This window comes from Ambystoma mexicanum, chromosome 1q (assembly GCF_040938575.1).
Source record: "Ambystoma mexicanum isolate Mex_15411 chromosome 1q, UKY_AmexF1_1, whole genome shotgun sequence".
NCBI classification, from domain to species: domain Eukaryota; kingdom Metazoa; phylum Chordata; class Amphibia; order Caudata; family Ambystomatidae; genus Ambystoma; species Ambystoma mexicanum.
In genome coordinates, this window is record NC_090922.1 from 308,369,394 (window position 1) to 308,392,798 (window position 23,405).

The 23,405-nt window shown below is 45.3% G+C and overlaps 1 protein-coding gene across 5 annotated transcripts in view; it reads left to right on the top strand.

Moving 5' to 3' along the window:
- Window positions 1-1,031: 1,031 nt before the first annotated feature.
- The window catches only part of THAP7 (THAP domain containing 7), a 357,684-nt gene continuing 335,310 nt past the window's right edge, over window positions 1,032-23,405 (top strand). For all 5 annotated transcript variants that reach the window (XM_069638992.1, XM_069638995.1, XM_069638993.1 and 2 more), the window contains exon 1: window positions 1,032-1,164. The gene's annotated coding sequence lies outside the window, so the exon portion shown is untranslated. The remainder of the gene's footprint in view (window positions 1,165-23,405) is intronic.

A 23,405-nucleotide genomic window follows, 5' to 3' on the forward strand; every position in this document is an offset into this window, starting at 1 on the left:
GGAAAGGCTTGAAACGCTTGCTTCTCTGCACCCTCTTCACCCGTGGTGTGGAGGGGTGAGCCGAGAAACTGCATACCTTACAGAGCAAGAAGACCCGGGCAGCACCAGCAGGAGGCAACAACGCAGCCTGGACATGCGATCCAAATGCAGGTAGGCGCACCAAATGCAGGTACGCGCACGTTCAGGCTACATTTATTTCCTGTTGCATGGCCATGCCCCCATCACGTTGCACTGACTGAGCACGTGCATGGGGGGGGGCAGTGGCTCGCCATGCACAGTTAAGTGAGGCTATACAAATGTTGTTTCTCTTTTCTTGCAGTCCTGGGGGGGGGGGGGGCTCACAGATGGAAGACCTCTGCCAACAGTATGACTAGTTTTAAGACAAACGTTATCTTGCTGGTCGTAGGAGACTGCATTTTCACTGAATACATGAACATGCAGGCACCTAGTCAGTGAAACAACACAGAAAATTGAAGGAATTCTGTCCTATACAAATTGAAAGCGGAAGAAATGCAAGGGGGCGGGTATTGGGTTGATTAAGAAAGAAATCGTGTGGCACGCCAGTACCGCTCAATGCACTGCCTGTCAGCAGTGAGCAGTAAAGTTAGGCACATCTCCCTGCAATGTTTAAATCAGAACCTCTCACCTCGCAAAGGCAGTAACGTGTCAAAGTGACAGAAATCATGGCGAGGGAACTAAATGCCGTAAAAAATGGGATCGACATGAGGCTTAATTCTAACCAGCCAAGAAGACACACAAAGATCCGTGATACAACCAAAACCGAACTAGTAAAAACAAGGCCACCAGCAGCTAAATATACCTGGCGCTTGGAAACATTTCCGAGATGTATAAGCGCCTTATAAATACACAATAAAAAATAATTACCTTCCTCTGCATGGCATGAAATCCCTCTTCCGCCATGATTCTCTTCCTAAGCACGTAGACGTCCAACGTGAAACAAGATGACTTAACTGCATTTCAGAAAAATGTGGACTACGTCATGACGCCTTAAAGGCATTTCAAGAAGGGTCGGCTAACTGTTAAACAAACACACAATGCCCTCGGGTCTCATATGGACTTTAAATGTGTGTGTCAATTGATAATGAAAGCAACATAAGGCCTCTCTTTACCAAACGCTGTTTTACAGTTTCTATGCAGCATTAGGTGAGTGTATGCGATCCAATTCTTGTAGTGAATTGTATATGCATTTCTTTTAACATCAATTAACTTAGATCTTTTTCACCCCTTTGTTGTTATATCGGTTAGAGGAGTCCTTTTGCAACCTCTGGAAATGCATGTTGAAGTAAGAGGCTGAAGCTGTGATTCGTTGTACTCCTCACATGTTGACATTAAACTTATTTAAGTACGTCAATTTCTAAACATTTGGTTTTGAAATTACACAGGTAGCCTGGTGTGTTGTTTGTATTGTAGCTGCCCGGAAGCTCATTTACGGTACCCGTTCAGGGACTGGAATGCTCGCGGACGCGTTACTACACAGACAGTGGTCTGGTGTAAGTGACTTATATTTGTATATATATATACACCTGCGCAGGCTAATGATTGCAGGCGTATACTGTCTCCAGTTCCAGTACCTACTCGGAAAGTAATGATTCATTCCCCAGGGCTAATGGCTGCAGATCCGGTTCTTTCTTCTCTGGGTCTAATGCCGCTTCTGTGGATAACTGCAGGCACGGTATCTGTTCTAGGTCTAATGCCTGCACACTATCTTCTCTGGCTCTAATGGTCAACTCCCATCATAGACTCTGTCTGGAGCGAATGGGTGCAGACACAATCAATACTTGCTCTAGAGCTAATGACTTCCGATACAGTACGTACCTGCTCATCAGCTGTAGCTGACAATACCTGCCATGGGGCAAATAATTACAGACACAGTACGGGATCTGGGTTACCGATTCCAGACACAGTACCTGCCCTGGAACTAATGACGTTTGATGAAGTACTTGCTAATCCGTTACATATGACAGAATACCCGAATGATGACATGCACAGTACATACTCTGGGGCTAACGATTCCAGTAACAGTATCTGCTCTGGAGCCAATGGCATTTAACACAATATCTGCTTATGAGCAAATGTGGGGTTAATTATTGCATAAACAGTAAAATCCCATGCACCCTTCTCGTGTGTCCTGCCCCATTCCTAATCCCCCTCTGCAGACATGGCAACATTGTGGAGCCCCTGAGGGGGAGAATTCACAACAGAAATCGGGAGAATGCAGTTTTCCGATAAGACTGCATTGAGGTTATGATTTTAGACAGGAGACAATTAAAAATAACATTACTTTTAATTGAAAAATCGGGAGTCTCCCGCCTAAATCAGGAGTGTTGGCATGTATGCCTCTGACACCTCCACACTCTCTGAAATGAACGTACAGCATAAAGAAGTGATCAGTAGGGATAAACCATCGTGCCACGATTTTCAAAACGTGTTTATTGTAACTGTTGGGATGCTCATTCCCTTCACTTGTGCCAAAAACGGTGGTAACCATATACAAAGGCCATTTAAATGTGTGCATCATAATTGTGCACATTGAGGTGCCCTTTTCCCAACAACTGCACAAGGCAGAGGGTGTAAAGGGAGTTCTGGGCATTTTCAAGTAAATTCCGGTTTTCAAACGAGGTGCACTTTTCATAGCGCAGGGGGGGGGGGGGGAATGTCCCTGTGCCTATTTGGAACAGGTGCACGGGCTATATAAAATGTATGGGAAGGTCACGTCTGATCCCCTCATTCAATGAGTGGGTGAATGCTGTGTGTGAATAAACGAGCGAATGTAAGAATGTGTGTGTGTGTGTGTTTGTGCTGGGCCAGGGAGCTGATTTTGGCTGATGAGAGCAGCACAGTAACTATGCACTATTAAAAGAAAAAAGTATTTTATTGTAATTTTCAACAGTAAGAACACATGTAACCAACAACACACCCAGTCCTGTCCCCAGCCTCCGAGTCCATAAACTCTGTAGATGGCTCCCAGTCCCAAGTTTCTGTGAGTGGCCTGCTCTCTCACCAGCCTGTGTACGGGCCCTGGCACCGTTTGAAAAACGCCCCCACCCCATAGTCCTTGCCTCTCCTAGAAACTTCAGCCATATCTCCTCCCAGCTTCCTGTGGAGCGAGTACTCCCACCAATCCCAGCAACCTCATTTTCCTCAAGCAGCATGCGGCCTGTGAGTCCTGCTGCAGGTGATGCAGGACAATGTCCCCGTCCGAGAGAAACCTTTGGTGATCCCCTTGAATCAAATAGGTCACCCTCTCCAGTGCCACAAAGGTCCAGATTTTTCTAATCTGTTCGTGTTCTGTGGGGGAAGCTTTTTGTTTCCATCTGTGTGCCACCACAAGCGTTGCTGCCACTATCAGGATGATGTTTCTTTCTTGAGCTTTTGAGGGTATATTTTCCAGAACCCTGCCCATTCCCAGGATGGCCATCCATTGGTTGTCCGGCATCTGACTCTCAAAAATACTATTCATTGCTGCACATATCATGTCCCAGTAAGGCTGTATGACTGGACTTTCCCACCAGATATGCTTCCACATCTCCTCCAGCAGAGCGCTGACGCAATTGTGTAGAATTGATGTAGTTTTTCTGGGGTGAGATGCCATTGGACCATTATCTTAACCCACGTCTACTGAATAAAGATGGCCTGCCTGAGATTGAGGATATCTGCCCATAACTGAGTCCAAAGTGGCTGCCCCACTGTAGCTTCTCACTGCTTCATATAGTGCCATGCCTGCCTCCTTGCCCCTACTGCTATAATCCCATATAACGCTCCTACCAAATGCCTGTTCCTGTGTCCATCGTTATAAAACGTTCAAAGGGTGTGAGATCCCTGCTATCGGCTGACCTGACCATTGAGTTAGTAAAGCCAGTGCCTCAGTTGAGTATCAATACCTCTCCCCCCCTCATATAACCCACATTCCTGCTTGCACTGCGCAAAGGATTTAATGTCATGACCCGAGAACATGTCACGCAGGTTGCGGCATCCTGCTGTCTCCCACCCATTGAAGGCACCCCTTTCCATACCCAGTGTGAACTGGGGATTCCTAAACGGCGACATCAGCGGGGAGGGGTAGGTGGTCAAGTTCAACCCCCGCCCCAGCTCACCCCATAGGTCCCCCACTAGGGCCCATATCCTGCTATGGTACATGTTTGCAGGTCTATCCCCCTTGGGTCGCCACAACACCTCTTCGAGCGGCAAGCCCACCACTGCTTTGTCCAATTCGACCCCAGACCTTTATGCGATCGCCCCTCAACCAATCCCGGACCATTCTGATTTGAGCCGCAAGGAAATGGAGAAGGAAGTTTGGCACTCAGCCCTCCCCTGCTTCTGGGAGACATTAGCATCTGCATAGCTACCCTGGGCGCAGTTCCAAATAAATGACCCCACATATTTATTTGCAGTTCCAAATGAATAACCTGGCATATCATATCACATGTTTTTAAAGGGTCCTGAAGAAACCATGGGGAATCCTCACTGGCAGGGCCGTGAAATAGTACAGGATTTTTGTCAAAATCTCAAACTCTGGTGACTCTCCTCACCTGGTTCTTCGTTGGAGCGGTCTTGGGTCTCTGCCTTCTTCTTTCTTCTGCCTTTCTTGGTCTCCCCTTCCTTCTTATCCCGCTTCTCCTTTTTCTTTTCGTGGAAATAAGGGCGTGCTCCCCCAGAGGCCACCTTGACTGACTCAGTACACTTCAGTCAAGAGGGTACTCGGGGAGCCTGTCCCAAACAGGGAAAAAGCCAACGGCAAAAAAAAAAACCTGTAGCCATGTGGAAGGCTTGGCAGGTCTAGTCACACTTGGAAGTACTGGAGAAATGATGCAGGTTGGAACCAGGGTATTTGAAAGGGAAGTCAAATACTGTCTTTGCAGAAAGGCAAGTGAAGGAAAAGGTAAGTAACTTCTGTGAAGGATGGGAGAGCAAAAAGGAGAAAAGATACCAGGCAAGAAAGAGCGATTGAAAGAGGCTTCCCCAGAATGCTGTGGAGAATGGGAGCTGATGGAAAAGGAGAAACCACAGGAAAGGCTCTGAAGACTCAGCTGACTCCGCCGGGAGCGAACTGAAGAGGCGGGAGTCAGACACGGGTCCCTGAAGAGGAGAAAAGCGGAGAAGAGTGCCGCAGGAGTTACCAGCTCCACAAAGAGGACCAGCTGGAGGGAAGCGCGAGCCGTGCACCCAACGGTAAGGGGAGAGTACAGACAGATAATGCCTCAGTTGTCCGCTCCACAGAGAGAAAAGCCAAGACACACCCACCCCTCCCCCCCCCCATAGGCACGAAGGAGAATGAGGGGGAGCTGCTTAACGGGAGAGACCAGGACGCAGAGGGAGCAAAGCAATCAGAAATCAGAATAGGGCTCAAACTGTACAGAAGGTAGCGGAAAATGAGCGCACTAGCTACCAGAGTTGCAACGCTCTGAGCAGGGGGCGTGGCCTCCTTAAGTAACACTGAAACCAGGTAGACTAGTCTGCTACAACAGGGAGAATTTGACGGCCTGATTTAACGGAGGCTCCAACGCAGCCATACCTTCCAGGGGCAGAGCGTGACTCAAAATCACAATTTTAAGGGCATTTATCCTGCTCATCCAGGATATTGATAAGGTCACCCATTCCGCCAGCAGCCAGTGCAACCTTTCCGCTAAAGGCGGGTAGTTGGCATGGTAAAGAGCACCCAGAGAACCAGTAATCTGGACCTCCAAATATCTAATGTCGGTTCGCGCCCAGTATAACCCGCAATTCCTGAACCTTTTCTGAGGGGGCCGTCAAGTTTAATAACTCTGACTTGTGGGCATTTATTTTTAACCCTGCCATCTCCTCAAAGAGAAGAAGTTCCAGCGACATCCCTGGGAATGAGGTTTCTGGTTCTGTGATCAAGAGGAGCATGTCCTCAGCAAACGCTGCAACTCTATGCTCCTCACCGCCAAAGGGAATCCCCCTAATTTTCAGGGAGGCCCTAATGCTGGCCAAGTGCAGATCCCGGTGGATGGAGTGTAAGAGCAGGAAACCCTGCTTAGTGTCTCGTGAGGCCGTGATCCTTTGGGAAAGATGCCAGTTGATTGCCAGGCACAAGTAGGGAGTTTGGTAGTTGGCTCTTAGCATTGAAAGCAATTTAGAACCAAATCCCATAACCTGTAGTAAGGAAAGGGAATGGCCATTCGACCCGGCCAAATGCCTTCTCAGCATCCAACGCTAGTGTAAGTGCAGGGGTTCTAGATTTATTTTTCAATGAGATGACCGACCCGCCGAATGTTATCCGAGCTCTGCCTATGCCTAATACATCCTGACTGGTAGGGATCAATCTGTTTTGGGAGGAGCTTACCCAGGTGTGACGCCAGCACCTTGGTGTTTGTATTTAGATTACTAAGGGCAATCTGCCGGTATGAACCGCATAGTGACCTCCTTACCTGGCTTTGGGAGCAGCACAACCTTGGCTTCTTCCGTTGTTGGGGTGATACACCCTGTCCCCCATCCCCCCAAAAGAGTTGAAGAGCTGGACTAAGTGCTGTATCAGTGCCTCTCAAAAGGTTTTGTAGAAACACCCTGGAAAGCTGTCCGGGTCCTTTCCTGATGGCAAGGCAGCTATAGCTGCCCTTACTACTTCTGCAGGATGTCTCCCTCCAGTTCTTCCCATTCTTGAGCAGTGATCTTATGGTGAGGGCACCGGGACAGGTATTCCCTTTGGGCTCCCTCCCCAGGGAAATCTGATGTGTACAGGGATGAATAATATTCTGTAAAGACCGAAATTGTCAGGTAGAGGAGTGCTTTTTTTGCCCCCTGCCTTTATTATTATTTTTCAATTGTTTCTTTATTAATCCGCACAAAGGAGAGCATATACATTAACATAGCTTGTGACTTCCCACATCATGTAAGGCACAAAATCCCCTCCTCCCGCCCCTTGTGTTCCCCAGCAAGCATTGTTCGCGGGCCTCATCCGGTTTGATCCGGCAGCGGGGGATCCACTCATAGAGTGGAGGGCTCTCGTGATCAGGCGTGGTTTATGTCAGGGCCGGGTAGTTCTGGTCATAGTCTAGCACAGGTACCCAAATATCGATAAACCGGTGAAGCAGTCCCGCTTTAGCTGCTGTGACCTTTTCGGCTAGCAGAATGTCCCAGAGCTTAAAATGCAAAAAAGAAATTGCACACCCTATATTCTAAATAAGTTGTTAGTCTCTGTTAAAGAAAATCAAAGCTCCAATGGCTTGTTCAGTCGCTAAATACTCTTTAGGAGTGCGGGGGAGAAAACCAACAACCTCGGTATCAAAAGTCAGTAATATAATGAAAAAACATGGAATTCCTATTAATAATAGGAACTCCCGTCCCCTGCACACCTCTTGATATTGGAAACGAGATCCAACCAAAATTTAAATAAATGTCATCATTTTCACTAGTTTATGTTTTTGGAACAGCTAAATTCGTAAATCATTTTGTTTTGTAATTCTTAATTAGAAAGCAAGTTTCAATAGACACAGTATTATACAAAAATTATTATTTTATCCACATGATATTTTTAGTGCTTATTTTCAACAAAAATCAGAGTTCAGTTCACTCATGGTTACATAAAATACAAAACATTCTTGATAAGGAGCTCTACGCGTTTCGAGAGTATGCCTCTTCAGGAGCAATAACTATTTCATTAAACACAGTATTTCATAATAATGATAATTCAGCAATCCTCTAAATATACATTTCAACAAATAATTTCTCTTCCAAACATAAAACAGTGTTTTTCTTTTCTTTAGGACTTCAATTGTCCATTTCGATGTGGAATGATGGAAACGTCATCTTGTGAAACAGTTCTCATATGTTCTGAAAATAATAATAGTGATGTGTGTTAGATAATGGTTAGATCAAATCGTCACTATGGCGTTAGAAGGATAAGTATTCTTGTTCCTACCTGAGTATTGTTGTCAAGTCCTGTGTGTTTCCAGATTCTGTAATACACCGTGTGTCGACGTGTTTATCCACCGTAATGCCTAGTCAGCTTACATTCTATATAAGGTATAATAATGTGTGTCAGTCTATAAAAACGCTTTTCCAATTCTACAAATTTAGATTCAAAAGTCAGTGTGTTACCTGTGTGTTGCTGCAGTATCGGGTAATAGCGATGTTAACAATTCCAGCACAGAAGTCAATTCCCGTTGGTTCTCGAAAAATCTACACGAAGAATGAGTGTAAGTGTTTTGAATGATCAATTACGTATTACTCATTTTTAGATGCTGGTCCATCCGCATTTTTACCTATGTCAGTGATTTCCTCGCCTCAAAAGATATATCAATGATTTCCTCGCCTCAAAAGATTTGTCCTACAGCTTTCTCGCGGGTAACACTGTTCACTCGCTATCTATGATTATTTAAAGTCATGCTACGTGTGATTTACTGTCGTGACATATGATCTCTGTTACGTGATATCCTAGACTTCTGGGAGTTGTAGTGCCCACGGACCTACAAAGATATTTCAATCTCTCACTTTGTCGCACACTTTGTCCCACATTAAACTTGTGTGGTTAAAAACATCTAGCTGTTGGGAATAATAATGTTCAACGAGAGGATATGTCTACAAGCACTTGCGGGCATGAGTTTATTTGTAGTCAAGAGGTATCTATATCTAATAGTGTATATAGAGGTATTCCATCTGATGGTGTGGAATTCTGGGAATTGTAGTCTTTTATACTGAATGGTATCTCAACACATATTAATTGTTCGTTTTTGTTTCACCAATGTGCAGTTTAATAAGCTGTCTTTCCATTATTCCGCATCATTTCACCTTATTACTTATACAACAACATGAAAATGAATATAAAGGCAAGTATAAAAAACAAATATTGATAACAAGGGAAAATTCAAGGGAACATCAATCAACGTTTTCCACAGCAATACGTGCTAGTCATCTCACTATTTCATTGTTGTTTTTCATAAGAATACAGTCAGAGAATACTCTTCGTTCATGCCTCTAGGTTCTAAGGCATCTCATTTGTGTACCCAGAACATTTCTCTGCGGGATAGGATTTGTTGTAGGTTCCCTCCTATGGCTGGTCGTGTAATGATTTCAAGAACAAATTTGAGTTGTGAAATTGTATGTTTGATCTCTAAAATGTCTTGTAACCGGTGACTTCAAATTTCCTGTTCTTTTGTTAGACTTATGTTCCGAGATGCGGTCTTTCACCCGTCTCAGCGTCTGGCCAATGTAATATTTGTCACATGGGCAAATTAGTCCATATATTACACATTTGGTCTCGCAGGTGGCAAAGTGTTGTAAGTTGATCTTCTGACCTGTGTATGGATGTCTGATTATTGGACCTTTTTGGACATTGTTACACTGGCTACAGTTTAAACATGGAAATGTTCCTTTTTTTTGGTTTCAACAATAACCGTTGTTGTGTTGTACTTGTTCTCTCTGCCTTTACCAATGAGTCCCGTAAATTTATTCCTCTTGTGTAGGCCATTAGCGGTGGTTTTGGGAACAAAGTACAGAGTTGTGGGTCCAATCTAGTAATTTTCCAATTTTTATGCAATATCCTTTCAATTTGTGTACTTTTTGTGGAGTATTGTGACAGGTAGATTAGTGGAGGATTATCCTTGTCTTGTTTAGTTTTTTTAATCAGAAGATCTGATCTGTTTTTTAATTGGCACTTCTCTTTAGCTCCTGTTAGAATTTTTTCTGGGAATCCTCTCTCTTCAAATCGTAGAATCGGTTCTCTCTCTGCTTCCGCATATGTATTTTCATTTGAGACAATCCGTTTGATTCTTTGCAATTGGCTTAGAGGTAAATTGTTTTTCAGGTGTTGAGGGTGATGACTCATGAAGAATAAACTGTTATTCACATCAATGGGTTTCCTGGAAACCGTTGTTTGCAATTTCCCATTTTCTGGGTAGATCTTTGTATCTAGGAAATGTACTGCTGGTGTTCCAATTTCAAGGGTAAACTTAATACGGCTGTTACATGAATTCAGGTATACAATGAAACTTCCCAATTCTTCTGTTGTGCCTCTCCATATTGCAAAAACGTCATCAATATAACGTCGCCACATTATCAGTTTGTCTGACCATCTTGGATTTTCTAGAACATGCTGAGTTTCAAAATAAAACATAAAAGTATTTGCATATGCCGGGGCCATGGCTGCCACCATTGAAGTTCCTGATATCTGTAAATAATATTGACCTTGAAATCTAAAGTAATTGTTGTAAACAATCATCTTGGCAAGTTGAATAGCAAAAGTTTTATTGGATGGAAAAAATTCTTGTTGAAGTAACAGCCATTCTAGAGCTTCCAGTCCTTCTTCATGCGGGATTGATGTGTACAAAGATTATATGTCAAGTGTGAACAGTATCTATTTCTCCAACTTGATCTAACGTGTTCAAAATATTCAATAGGTGAGTGGTATCTCTTGGATAAGTTGATGTTGCTTGAATAATTGGTTGAGGTAACTTATCCAGGTACCTAGACAGTGGATTAAAAACACTTTCGGTCGCTACCACAGTCGGCCTGAATGGAGGATTTGTTAGATTTTTGTGAACTTTAGGTAATCCGAAGAATTGGATTTTTATTCAATAGCAAATCCTTGGTTTTCTCTGTGATCCACTTTTCTTCTGCTGCTTCATTAACCACTTCTTCAATCATAAGTTGGATCTCTTTTGTTGGATCATGCTCAAGAATCATGTAGGTGTTATAATCTTCGAGTAAGGACAGGCAGCCTTGTTTATATAAGTCCGCATCCATTTGTCCCAGAGCTTAACCCAGCAGAGGGTCATCAGGGGCCCCTCTGCAGATTTCCAGGTAGGGGCCACTGTAATTTTGGCTGCCAGTAGAAATTGGGTTTTATGAGCGTCGCCCTCCTCCCCGATCTCAGCGTCCGGGAGCAGGATCCCCAGGAAGACCTGTTCGGGCATTAGCGGAATGGACACCTGAGTGACGTCCTTTATTGTGGCCAAGCATTGGCTCCAGAACTCCTTCACCCTGGGGCAGGTCCACCACATGTGGAAGTAGGATCCTGGGAGGCCGCAGAGACGCCAGCAGTGAGGATCCAGGGCCTGCTGGAAGTGGTGAAGGCGCGGGGGGGGGGGAGAAGTACCAGCACAGGAGCAGTTTGTGGGCGCATTCCCGATTAGTGATGCAGCGGGATGCTGTGCGCGTTCTCGTCCAGATGTCCACCCATGTGTGATCCTCTATGGCGTGACCCAGATCCATCTCCCATTGGGGTATATAGGAGGGCTTAGCCTGAAGGAGGTCTTCTTGCAATAGTTTATAGAGGACCGAAATCTTTCCCGGGCTGGCGGGTCATTCACTGTTAGCTCTAGTGGGTTGAGGGGCCGCGTTGCCGCCGCTCGAGTGTAGGGGTGGGAGTACCAGTGCCTCAGTTTGGCGTAGGAAAATCTGTCTGTTTCCGCTAGCTGGAATGTTATTTTACAAGGTTTGAAGGATAGGGGGTGTCCACTTCCCAGAGTTGCCCCAGCGTTTCAAGACCTCCTGCGACCCAATTACGGAAGTTCTTTGGGTACGCTCCCGGGGAGAAGGCTGGGTTGAGGAAGATTGGGGATAATGCACTCCGGTCTCCCGGAATACCTCGCCACCTGCGGGCCCATTTCCATGACTTTCCCTGCCTTTATTTTAAGAATTGCCATCAACGCTTCTTTTTTCCTAATCAACCTTGCTAACAGGCAATCTGCCTTATTGGCTTTGACAGAATAACTCTGTTGGAGTTAGAGCAATGAACGCTCTGCAGCGCTAGTCTGCAAAACATGTAATGACCCCCTAATCAGCTGAGATTCCCTTTGCAGCATACTCCCTGCCTTATTTGCCATTTGAGCCATTATTTGTTTAAGTTTATCTTCCAGTTCCTCCTGTAAGAGACCTAGTTTGTCCTTCTGGCACTTCATCGCGATTAGCTCCCCTCTCTCTCCTCCCCCCCCCCCCCCCTCAATGTAGCCTTAGATGCGTCTGACACCACCTGGTCGCGTACACCCTCTGTTGTGTTAACTGCAAAGTAATCCAAGATTTTATTCTTTATGTCCTCACGTAGGACTTCATTCTTAAGGATGTGGCTAAGGAACTTCTACCGCCATAGGCCTGGTTCGTTCTGCCCCATATTTAAGATAATCGTTATGGGCGCATGGTCTGACAGGGCGATCACTCCTAGCTCTATCCCCGCGACCCTACCCAATAGTGAAATTGAAATCCAGGAGTAATCCATCCTTGAGAAGGAACTATAAACGTGGGAATAACTTGTGTAGCCCCCCTCGGTTCCCTCCAGCCATCTACCAGCATTAATTGGGCCATGTGTTCGTTCAAGCAGGTAGATAGCGCCACCTGTTTGTGGAACACACTTGCTCTCCTGCCTTCTCTTTAATCCCACGCCAGATTAAAGTCGCCTACCAATATTATCTGCCCTTTGGCAAGTCTCCTATTTTGTCAGTGTCGCCCGCAAGGACCCATCTTGCCCTGTATTGGGGGCGTAGATTGCCGCCACTGTATATGTCCCCCTATGCCATTGGAAAGAGGCTGCCATATACCCTCTGTGTCCCCCTATGGCCTGGGACGACCCGATTAGCGATAACAACCCCCCCCCCCCATGCTGCCTTTAGTTTAGCCCTTTGTTGAAAACTTCATCCACACCCACATTTTCCGCTTGAGCGGTTCTCTCGCCGGTCTTTGTTCTTGAGTTGGTGACCCTTTGTCCTCAATCTTCAGGGCCCTCGTACCTTCCTCACAGATGGTGACCCGATGCTGTTTCCCTTCCCATTTAAACAGTAGTCGAAAGGCAAAGGTCCATTTATAGCGTATGTCCGCTCGCATTAGTGCGCTCACCACTGGGCCCATCATTTTACGCTTCACCATGGTGGTCTGGGCTTGGTCCTGGAATAGCCGAAGTTTCGAGCCATTGTAGCTGATTGATCTGGCCCTCATGGCAGCTGCTAGCACCTTCTTCTTCTGCCTGTACCCATGTAAGGCCACCACTACATCTCTGGGTCTGGCCCCTGGCTCTTCCCTCTTTGGCCCCATTATGTGTATGTGGTCCAGCTCTATCGCCGACCAGTCTTCCACCTCCAGCATGTCCGCAAACACTTGCTCTGCCATCGTGCGTAGATCCTTGTCCGCTACCACCTCAGCGAGGCCCTTTATTCTGAAGTTGGATCTTTTAGAGCGGTTTTCAAAGTCTTTGCTCTGGGTCTTGAGGTTCTGCATGACCCTTACTAATTGCTGTACCAGCTCGTCGATCCTCCTTTTATCCTCTGCAACCTCTTGTATGGCGCTCTCTGCTGCATCGGTCCGCTCCTCTAATTTCGTTATGTCCCTCTTCACCTCTTGCAACGATTGGGACAGTTCTGCTCGCATCCTGCTCAACTGCGATTGAATGGTGTTCGCTAACTTGTCCTCAAAATTCTGAAAGCATTGGCGAAGGACCTCCCGGGGGACGACTTGATCTTTTGCGGTGTCTGACAAGCGCCCCCAAATCCTCTACTGCCACGTGCCCCTGATCTCCCTCAGCCGATACCTCGCTGTCTCTGCGCCAGAGTCTCTGCACATTGCCCTCCTGTGGTTTCTTCACCAACTTGGGGGCAGCTTGTATGTCTCGCCCCTTGCTCTTGGATATAGTGCATAGTCCGATTTAATGGGGGAGCCTTGCCACCTCCTCCTCCTCCTCTTCTTCCTGATATCGTGTTGCACCTTTTGGACCCCTTCTGGCCACTTTTTCAGGGTGTAGGAACCTCCTGCCTCTGCAGCTTTGTAGGTTCGCCCTTGACTGTCCGCGAGGGGGGTGGTGGTACTCTCCTATAATCGTGCACAGGTGAGCCACTGTTTGACCTCCTCCCTGGGTTTGAAATGACCCTCCTCCTGGCCTTGGTGCCAGGACCACTCTTCCGTGAGCCCAACCATATGGCTTCTCCCCTATTCTTCCTGGCCCACCACGGATGTAGATGGACGCTATCGCCCCCTATTAGGCCTCAGGATTGGCCTCTTGCTCCCTTGTCTCCCTTGCTGTGCTTCTGGATAGGGGTGTGCTGGGTGATGCACTATATGCAGCTCAAAAATAATCTCAAATGGGCCTCCAGCCACCCCAGCTATAACACCACAGGACCTCCCCTGGTCTTCTTTGCAAAGTGCTGGCCTCAAAGCTTGGGACCCTCCCGCCACGCTCCCTCACTCTGCTCAAAGCTGATTATCACTGCCTGCACTAGCTAGCCACTGCCTGCTTGCACCCTTTCCTTGGCCAGAGCACATGCTGACCTGTAAGGGTACCCCCCCCCCAAGTGGGGGCCGGGGGGAGGGTTGAGCCCTTCGGGGTCGCGCCTTCTTGCCTCTTGACTCTTACTGTGTGGCCCCTCTTGGCCGCCCCGGGGGATCTCTCCACCGCGCAGCTCTCAGCAGTAAGCTACGGGTATAGCCGCTCCTGATCTGAGACGCTGCTTCTCCAGCACGGGGGGGGGGGGGCGGCTCAGTCCCGCCCCGATCTTCCCGCTTGTGCTGTGAGTGTTGTTTTGCATGTGGTCATTTGTGAGCAGCCTCGCTCATTGTAACTATATGGGTAAGATTCCATGCCTCGGGTGTGTGGTAGTGTTTTGTATTGATGTTAGTGTTTTTACGATGGGTTGGTTGTGTACACTGGTTAGTGTCCATAAGGGATCCAGAGTCACAGGTGGTGTGTTGCATTTTAGAAGGACTATGTGGGTGGTTCACTCTGGATGTCGGCATGGTAATTTTCTCTGTATTTTTGAGTGTTGCTAGTGCAAGATCTGTCGTAGAGGCGTCAGTTATGTAGGAGGAGCAGGAAGGGAAGAGGGTTAGTGAAGTCGGTCAGTTCGGTGTGGTCTCTCTGGGGCAGCCCTTTGGATGCCGGTTGACAGTATCTAGCCAGGTTCTTGTTTGGGGTTCTCTGGCCCCTCTCATCTCTATTTTGTCTGCCATGTTGAATAGGCAGGTTTCCAGCAGTTTCCTGAAGGTGATGTTGTCTTCTGTGGTTCTAATTGGTGTCTAGTCAAATGGTCGACAGACAAATGGTCGACACAATTTGGTCGACAGGACAAATGATCTATTATATATTTTTTAGGTTTTTGTTTAGGAAACAAAATGGGGTTTTCGCTAAAAAAAGGGGGGGGGGGGGGCCCAAAAAATTGAAAAAACGAAGAAAAAAAATTCAACCTTTTGGTGTCGACCATTTGTCCTGCCGACCATTTGGATTCGACCAAATGACCTACAACCGTTCTAATTACTTTGGGCATGTTGTTCCAAGTATTAGCAATTAGACGTGAGAACGCTATTCTGACGAATTTCCTTTTTTCGTAGTATTTTGCTTCTATTTGTAGGTTGTTGCTGGATCTTAGTTCCCTTCCTGTGCGATACCGTCTTATCTGGTCTTGGAGGAATTCCGCTCCTTGTCTGTGCAAGGCTTTTTGGGTGATGCAGAGTGCTTTGAATTTGATGCGCTTTTTTACTGGTATAGTGTAGGCTTTTCAGTGCTGGAGTGATGTGGTCTCTTCTGTTTAGTCTTAGTAGGATCCTGGCTGCTCTATTTTGCCCCCGTTTCTTGGTGAGTGTTTCTGGCATTCCTAGGTATAGGCTGTTTGCATAGTCCATTCTTGTGAGTATCGGGGATATGATTGTGAGGGTTCTGTGGGGGAAGCAGAGGTAGTGAGTAATCATCTTGAGTAGTCGTAGGAGGAAGAAGCATTTTTTGGTGATTGCAGCGACTTGCAGTTCCAGTGATAGTCTGTTGTCCGTGAGTATTCCTAGGTTGTTCACTACCTTGGTAATCTCTGGTTACGTTCAAGAGGTGTCGGAGCCCGGCAGAGGGGATCTGAGGGTGAGAAGGTGTCACTCCAGAGCAGAAGTTAAAAGAGATGGCGAGAGTGAACCCGGACAAGGGAGGTACACTGAACTAAGACACTAGGAAGCAAAGAAGGGTCTTAGCCCGGACGAGGGAGATCTGGGGTGAATCTAATACTCCAAACACTGGCAGTCGAGAGTGGTCCGAGGCCGAGCGAGGGAGATCCAAGGAGTGAAGCTATCACTTAAAAGTTTTTAAGGAGAAAAGAATAACTGAGGTAAAGAAATACAAGTGTGAGAGAGGGTCAACCCAGAAGAGTGGGACCCAGGGGAGAATGCATCACCCAATGAAAATTGGGAACGAACTTTCATTTGTTAAAGGAACTTTAGTTTTGCTGGTTATCTGAACACATCAGGCACGAAGGCAAGAGACTTGCAGAGGAAACGAGACTTGAACATTGCTGGTCCTGAGACTGTCTGCCTTGGAACTGTTGTCTCGTGCCAGAAAAACCTGAGACTGTACTGTGCTCCACCAGCTCCCATCCTACCGCATGCTAAAACGTGGGGAACGGAGACCCAAAACCATTATTATTTGAGAACACTTCTTTCTTTTCCTGAACTGTCCCAATTGGCAATGGGGTTTCTTAGAATAGGCCATTTTATTTTGACATGACACCACTAGGACTGCCTTATTTTTCATTTGATGGTCGACAACAGTCCCCATTTTAGACATAGGTCTAGATTAGGCCTTTTTCCAACCCGCACACCATTTTTCATTGTTCGGTAAACACCCTTTAACTGTGATCATTTCAGTCTTACTTGTGTCACTGAGTTTCTCACACTCCTCCCCAAATCATCACCCACCATTCTGAGACATTTGCTGATGACTTTAACAGCGTGATGACGTCTGATGTGGGAAGGGCTTCTAGTGTAGTTCGATGATCAGATGACTCCAGGATGGTCTCTAAAGACATCCTTTTCGATCATGGACCAAAGCATTATGCATATTTATATTCTAATATTTTTCTTTTGTTATTTATAACATGCACACAACAAACGTAATCGAATCTTGGCGCAGGTGGAACAATAGGCTAAGTAGATCAAATTCAATCACTTGGATACTTATTGCCAGTGAAATTCACAGATAGAGGAATAAGAGCAGCTCCTATTTAAATAGGTGGTTATTGACCCCTGCTCGGAAAGTCAGAGGGGAGTTAGCCCTTCTTAGGTTCTGTGGGAGGCTATTCTACAGTCTTGGTCCAGCAACTGAAAAACTGCAGTCTCCTCTTGAGACAGTTTGTCCTGGGAGTAGTAAGCAAAAATTGTTATTCGACCTTAAAGCCCGATGATACAACTTCTGTTTATTCAAGTAGCTTGGTGCCAACCCATTGATACATTTGTACACCAAGCACCCAATCTTGAATTTTATGCAGTCCTCTATCCCTAACCAATGAAGGGAGCGGCGGAGACCTGAGGTTGCGGAATTTTCGCATACCCCAAATACCAGTTTTACCCCGTTTTTTTGTGCTTTGCCCGTAGCTCCAACCAGAAGTCCATTACAATAATCTAGTTTGGAATTAACTAGAGCTTCCACAAACAAAGCACAGTCCGTATCGGGTACGTAAGGCAATACTTGACGTAGGAGGCAAATGTTATAAAAAACGGACTGTACTTTGGCTGAGACCTGGCCACAGCAGCCCAAATCACTCTGCCAAACGCAGCCAAGATTTGTAGCCTTAGTGGCATATTTAAGACCAGCCTCCAAAAACTGGGGTGGCGGAGGTCTGTTTTTCCCCCTGAGTAGATGTTTAGGTCCAAACAGAATAACCTATTTTTTTGGGGTTAAGCTGCAGCCAGTTTTGCACCATCCAAGCCCCTATTTCATTTGCCTACCTTGGCAAGATCATCTTCCACATCATCAAGCTTGATGTACACCTGCGTATCATCAGTGCATGAATGGATTCTAAGATGGTATTTCTCCAAAATATCCATAAGGGGTTGAAGGTAAATATTGAATAGAAGAGGGGAAGAGTGCCGACCCCTGTGGCACAGCACTGTAAGAAATGAGATAAACCAGTCCAAGGCACAGGAATCTGCGTTCACTAAGTTCTTTATTCGATCAAACAGTATACCGTGGTACACTTTTGTCAAAGGTGGCGGATAGGTCGAGCATTACAAGCCGGGAGAGTTTACCTACATCTCCTGCCTGCAACATCTCAACCCATACCGCCACTAGTGCCGTCTCTGTCCCATATTTAGGACGAAAACCGGACTGTAGAGGGTGGAGAAGGCCGTTGTCTTAGTTTTGTAACTGGCTAGTGGCCACCTTTTCCAAAACGTTTCCCGGCCAAGGAAGGCCAGCAATGGGGCAATAATTATTGTAATCCTCAGGATCAAGACTAGCATTTTTTAGTAACGAGGTGAAACAACTGACAGTTTCAAAGGACCGGGAACCATCCCCTGAGTTAATGATGCATTTACAAACCTAGCCATAAAAGGGGTTAATTCTGAAGAAAGCCGCTTAGCAACTAAGGCAGGGATTGGAAAAAGGGAATCATTTAGTGGGTTTTCATTGTGACAAAAGACTACAAATGTCCTCTTCTGGTACCTGTTTGAAACTAAACTGAGCTGTGCCGGTCATTGCACTTTCCGTTACTCCAGTAGTTTCTTTAGTTGTGTTACCAACATACAAATGAGGTATGCTATCTGGCTCTCTTTGGAGCCTGATACTATTTTGAATATTAGAAATATTTTCTCTAAAGAACATATTTGGCCCATAAAAATAGTTTGCAGATGAAATCTTCACTGGAGTATTTGTGTTAGGATAGACAATTTGCAATTGTTTTAAATAATTCTTGCGGGCGATTTGCTGCAACTGTGATTTCTTTTTTCTTGCCAGAAAGTTATATTTGGTACTGAAAACAGCTTTTTTTATAATTAGTCGGTGCTGCGTTTGCTAATAAAGCATGTTCCGGCGATTTTAAATTATAAATCTATTCTCATGGTATTTATGTTCCGTTTTTAGCTCGGACAGTTGTACAGTATATCAAGCCTTAGATGGACATCTGGAGGTACTAGCTCTCAGGGGTGTATTTTGTACAGATGTTACTCATTGTTTGGGTCCCCTGTTGGAATAGGGCATTACACCCTTGTGATGAGGCAGTGTCTCAGCGCCTTCCATAGTTCGATTCCGGGTATACTATCCAGTTCTTTTCTTTTTTTTTACAGGCAAGTTTAGCCCCCCTCCCACCTCCCCCCACACCCCCCCCAGCCCCAACTACAGGGGCAAAAGTTTCATGCTTGATTGCTTTGATAAAGAACAGCCTAAGATAGTGGTCTGCCCACAAGATGGGGAGAGTATCAATCATACTAATCCCCTTCCCTCTGGCCACAACTGCATCCAGACAGTGACCGAGTTTGTGTGAAGGTGTTTGAACTAATATTGACACCTCATGTTGTGATGAGTTGGCGTAATGGTTTTGAATCTGGCTTAGTATAATCCTCCAGCCAGATGTTTAGGTCACCAATACACAATAATTCCTTATTTGGTACCTGTTGTGGTAAGAAAATCATCCAAACCCTCTAAGAATGTTGTCGCCGGCCCGGGGGCCTATAAACCAGCACAATCCTTACTGAATACTTTGGGGTAACAAAAAAGTTGTTACACCAATCTCAAAGGTAGCATTGAATGGATTTAAAGTGGTCAATCTTTAACTGAGATCGGAAAATGATTGCAATTCCTCCTCCCACCTTGCCCTGTCTATTAATATGTTGAATTGATTAACCCTCAGGGATGAGTCGATGGAACATGGCATGAGAGATCTGTAAACCAATTTTCAGTCCTAAACCAAATATCCAACTTGTGAGTCTCAATTAAAAGACTAATCTCTATAGCATGGGCAACCGCTGATCTAGTATTTAACAATCCAGCTTTAATTGGGGTTTGTGAATCCGAATGTAGCTCAAAGCAACTACTCCCGGGTTTTAATCTTTCAATCCCTAGCCTACGAGTTTAACGGTGTATGAAGGGAGAAAGCCCCATATTAGTTTTCCTACTTAGCAAAAACTCCTTAGTATAGTGAATTTTTGTCATGTTTATGATCTTATTAATAAAATTAAAAACTGAGTTACAATTGGGGAAGTATCCTTTGTAACAAACTATGCTTTTTTTTACAGTGCACAAACGTGTTTTTCAAAGTTCCCTTGTTTTGTGAAATGTATCATCAAGATGCAGCTATATGGTGTATTGATGCACATTTTATAGGAGAAGGTTTTCCACAAAAATAATGCATTGTTTGAAGCCAGACATCTTTGCTACACAACTGTAATGAGTCCTATTCATTTCACTTTTAATCCTTCTTTGGTTGCCTGTCAGTTACACTCTTGTGGAGGCAAATTATTTTTACTCCATTGCACCAATCGCAGGAGTCACAGCCTTTTTCAAATCTTCTTAAAACATTCAAAACCTGACTCTCCAGCCAGTCAAGCTCTGTTTTTTAAACAGAAATAAAATGGTTACATTTGTAATTGAAATAGAAACTCAACAAACTATGTTCCTGTAATGTTAATCCAGATAGGTATGTAACTTATTTATGTAGCGCTTCATGCAGGGTCCTCCAACTTCTAAGAACTGTGGTTATTATTATTACAATCAGTCGATGGCACATTTACCGACCACTGAAGGATTTAAAGCCAACTCTGTCGAACTAACCTTTGATCATGAGGTTAGATATAGCATTTAGCATTGAGCCCTTTCCGCTCTGCACTATTGTATCAACATTGGCATACCATTAAGTAGTGCTAGTTCGAGACTTTATCAAAAGACAATTTTGCCATTGAACCTCAAAACACACAAGTCTTGTATGCTTTACTTTATAATTGCCCAGGTTTGTGTGTCTTAACAATTAAAATAGATACAGAATAGATCAAATGTGCAGGCATTTGTAGAGGAATAATGTGAGACTTATCCCCTGTATTATATTAATATCCCCTTCTGCAACATGCTTTAGTAAGTGAACCAGCTGTAGAGTGGCAAGGGAATTGGTACATACATCTTTGTTGATCCAATTTTGAATTCCTTCTAAGTATGGATTGCTGATTTCCTACTATGCAGGGCTTCACTGATTCCAATGAGCCTATGTTGGGGTGGTCACTCAACGGTCTATTCGTTCCATCTGAGGAGCTTGTAAGGCAGAGCATGTTCTATGTGGGTGATGCTCCCAATGCTATGGTTCTGGTGTACCCATTCTATGTCAGGGGGACTTGGATCACAGAGTCCTATGCTGGGCATGTTAGTTTGTGAACAGTATTTGGACTGCTGAGGCTTACGATGTTCCAGTTCTATGTAGGTGTAGCTTGCAACGCAGAGGCCCTTCATTTACCTCTTCATTGTGGGTTGCTTGCACTGCTCCATCCCATGCAGCTCCTTCGGTGTGCAAGAGGAACCGCTACTGCAGTGACTGCTGACTTATCTGTGGTGATCTTGTACTGTTGAGACCCACAATGTTCCTGTTCCATGTGAGGAAAGAATGATCTACAGAGGTCCATAGCATACCTTTTCTATATTGCGAGGGGAGTGAGCGCGCCTGAAGCATATGCTGCACCTGATTTATGTGAGGTGAGCTTCTAATGCAGAGACCAATTCTTTCTGTTCTCTGTATGGGAATCTTCTACCCTTGCCTTACAGCTTGCACTGATCTACTCTGCCAGCTCTACACAATGAAAGAAAACTAATTTTGACTCCCTTTAAATCACATTTACTCTCAAAGTTCAAAAATAGGGAGTAACATACTCACACCAAATCTTTTCTGGAGCACTGCTGGTAGGGGAACAAGTACTCAAAACACTTGAAATGGTGGAAAAAGAACCAACATGGCTAAAATCCACACTAATTGCATTGAGAGACCTTTAGAAAAGGTGAATACCTAGTGATAGGGGACACAGACCATTCATTTCTAGCCAGTCAACATTTTGGCATCAAATTTAGAGCTTATAAAGACAGAAATCATACAAGCCGTGGGCACCAAGGGTAGATCCCCAAGTGGCTCAAGTAGACAAGCCACTTCATCTAAGCAGTGATTATATTTCACTTCCCTCTAACCACAGCATCCCAGTAGGCGGGAAACAGACTCTTTCCACAAGAATGGGAATACACTACAAGCAACATATGAGTGCTAGATGCTACTTGGAACTGTTATTACAAACCATTTATCCAAACTCCAGATAGCCTACTTCTTTTTGAAGAAATGTTAACCATTCAGGAAAAGGTAGCCACAGAGCAAGTGCTGATACAGGAAAGGGGTTTTAGGAATTTGATTCCTAATACTTCCCCTTTTTCTCAAGAACCATTGTACATTTGCTACGTCTATATTCAAGACTGTTGAAGAGATGGGCGAATACCCAAAGGTTCCAAGTGACACCGCAAAAAAAACTCAAAGATGCCTAGTCTCATATTTTAGTGCAACCAACACATAGACGATAACTAAAATTTGATACTGTTGCAAAGTTTTCAGCTCAAAGCTCTCTATTTCCTGATAAGTATGCTCCACAAGGGTTAGAAGAATGTTTATCCATAGTGGCTGCACTTCTGCCAGAAATGCAGTACATGCATCACACAACATCATAGTTCGCGTGATAAGTATCAGGCCACAACATGCGGTCGCTGCCTTCGGCCAGCCTCTACCTCACCCACATAGCCATTTTAGGATTATTATCCTTTACTGTAGGCACTCCCCCGTTCTAAGACACACCACACCTACATCCACGATCTCCACCCCACCCTTCCCTCCACCATGCTCCATTGCTCTGACCTTCCCTCGAATCCTTACCTCAACGACCCAGCTCTGTGGCTTAAGCACTTTGCCAATAAACCTACACCAAATCTTCCATGCACAATACAACATAGGAATATCAGACTTAGGTCTAGACTGCCCGGACCACCTTGCACTCAGCCATACCGCCATTCTACAGCTTAACCTACCTACGCCACCCAACTCTTCCACCACACCTACCTCAGCACTCAAGGGCGCTCTTATCAATGCAAGATCCCTCATGGCTCACGCCCTTGACATCGCAGACCTAATCACTGTCCAAAACCTCGACTTCCTAGCCATTACCGAAACCTGGCTACATGATGCCTCTGGCCCACTCCTCGCCTTAGCCATACCTAAGGGCTACACTATTAGAAACGATCGACAATCCAACTTGTCTAAAGGAGGAGGAGTCGCATTCATTCATAGTGACAGGATCACTATGAGAGCTGTTGCCAATGCACAATTCAGCTCTGCAAAATCCCTATCAGGGAAACTATCCCTCTCACCTACTAAAACAGCAACACTCCACCTTATATACAGACCACTTGGCTCATTCACTGATGATGTTACATCTACCTTGTCGGCCAACATGAAGCCCAATTCCCAGGTACTGCTATTAGGTGACCTCAACCTTGGCCTCTCCGATCCCAAGGACCACTTGGCCACCAAAGTTGGCACTACCCTCACCAACCTAGGTTTCCAGCAGCGCATTCGTGATCCTACCCACAACAAGGGCAGAACGCTCAACTGACTAGCTGACTTTAATTGCAACACCACTGTCGGCTCCAACACTGCTTGTGCCTGGTCTGACCATCACGTCATTACATT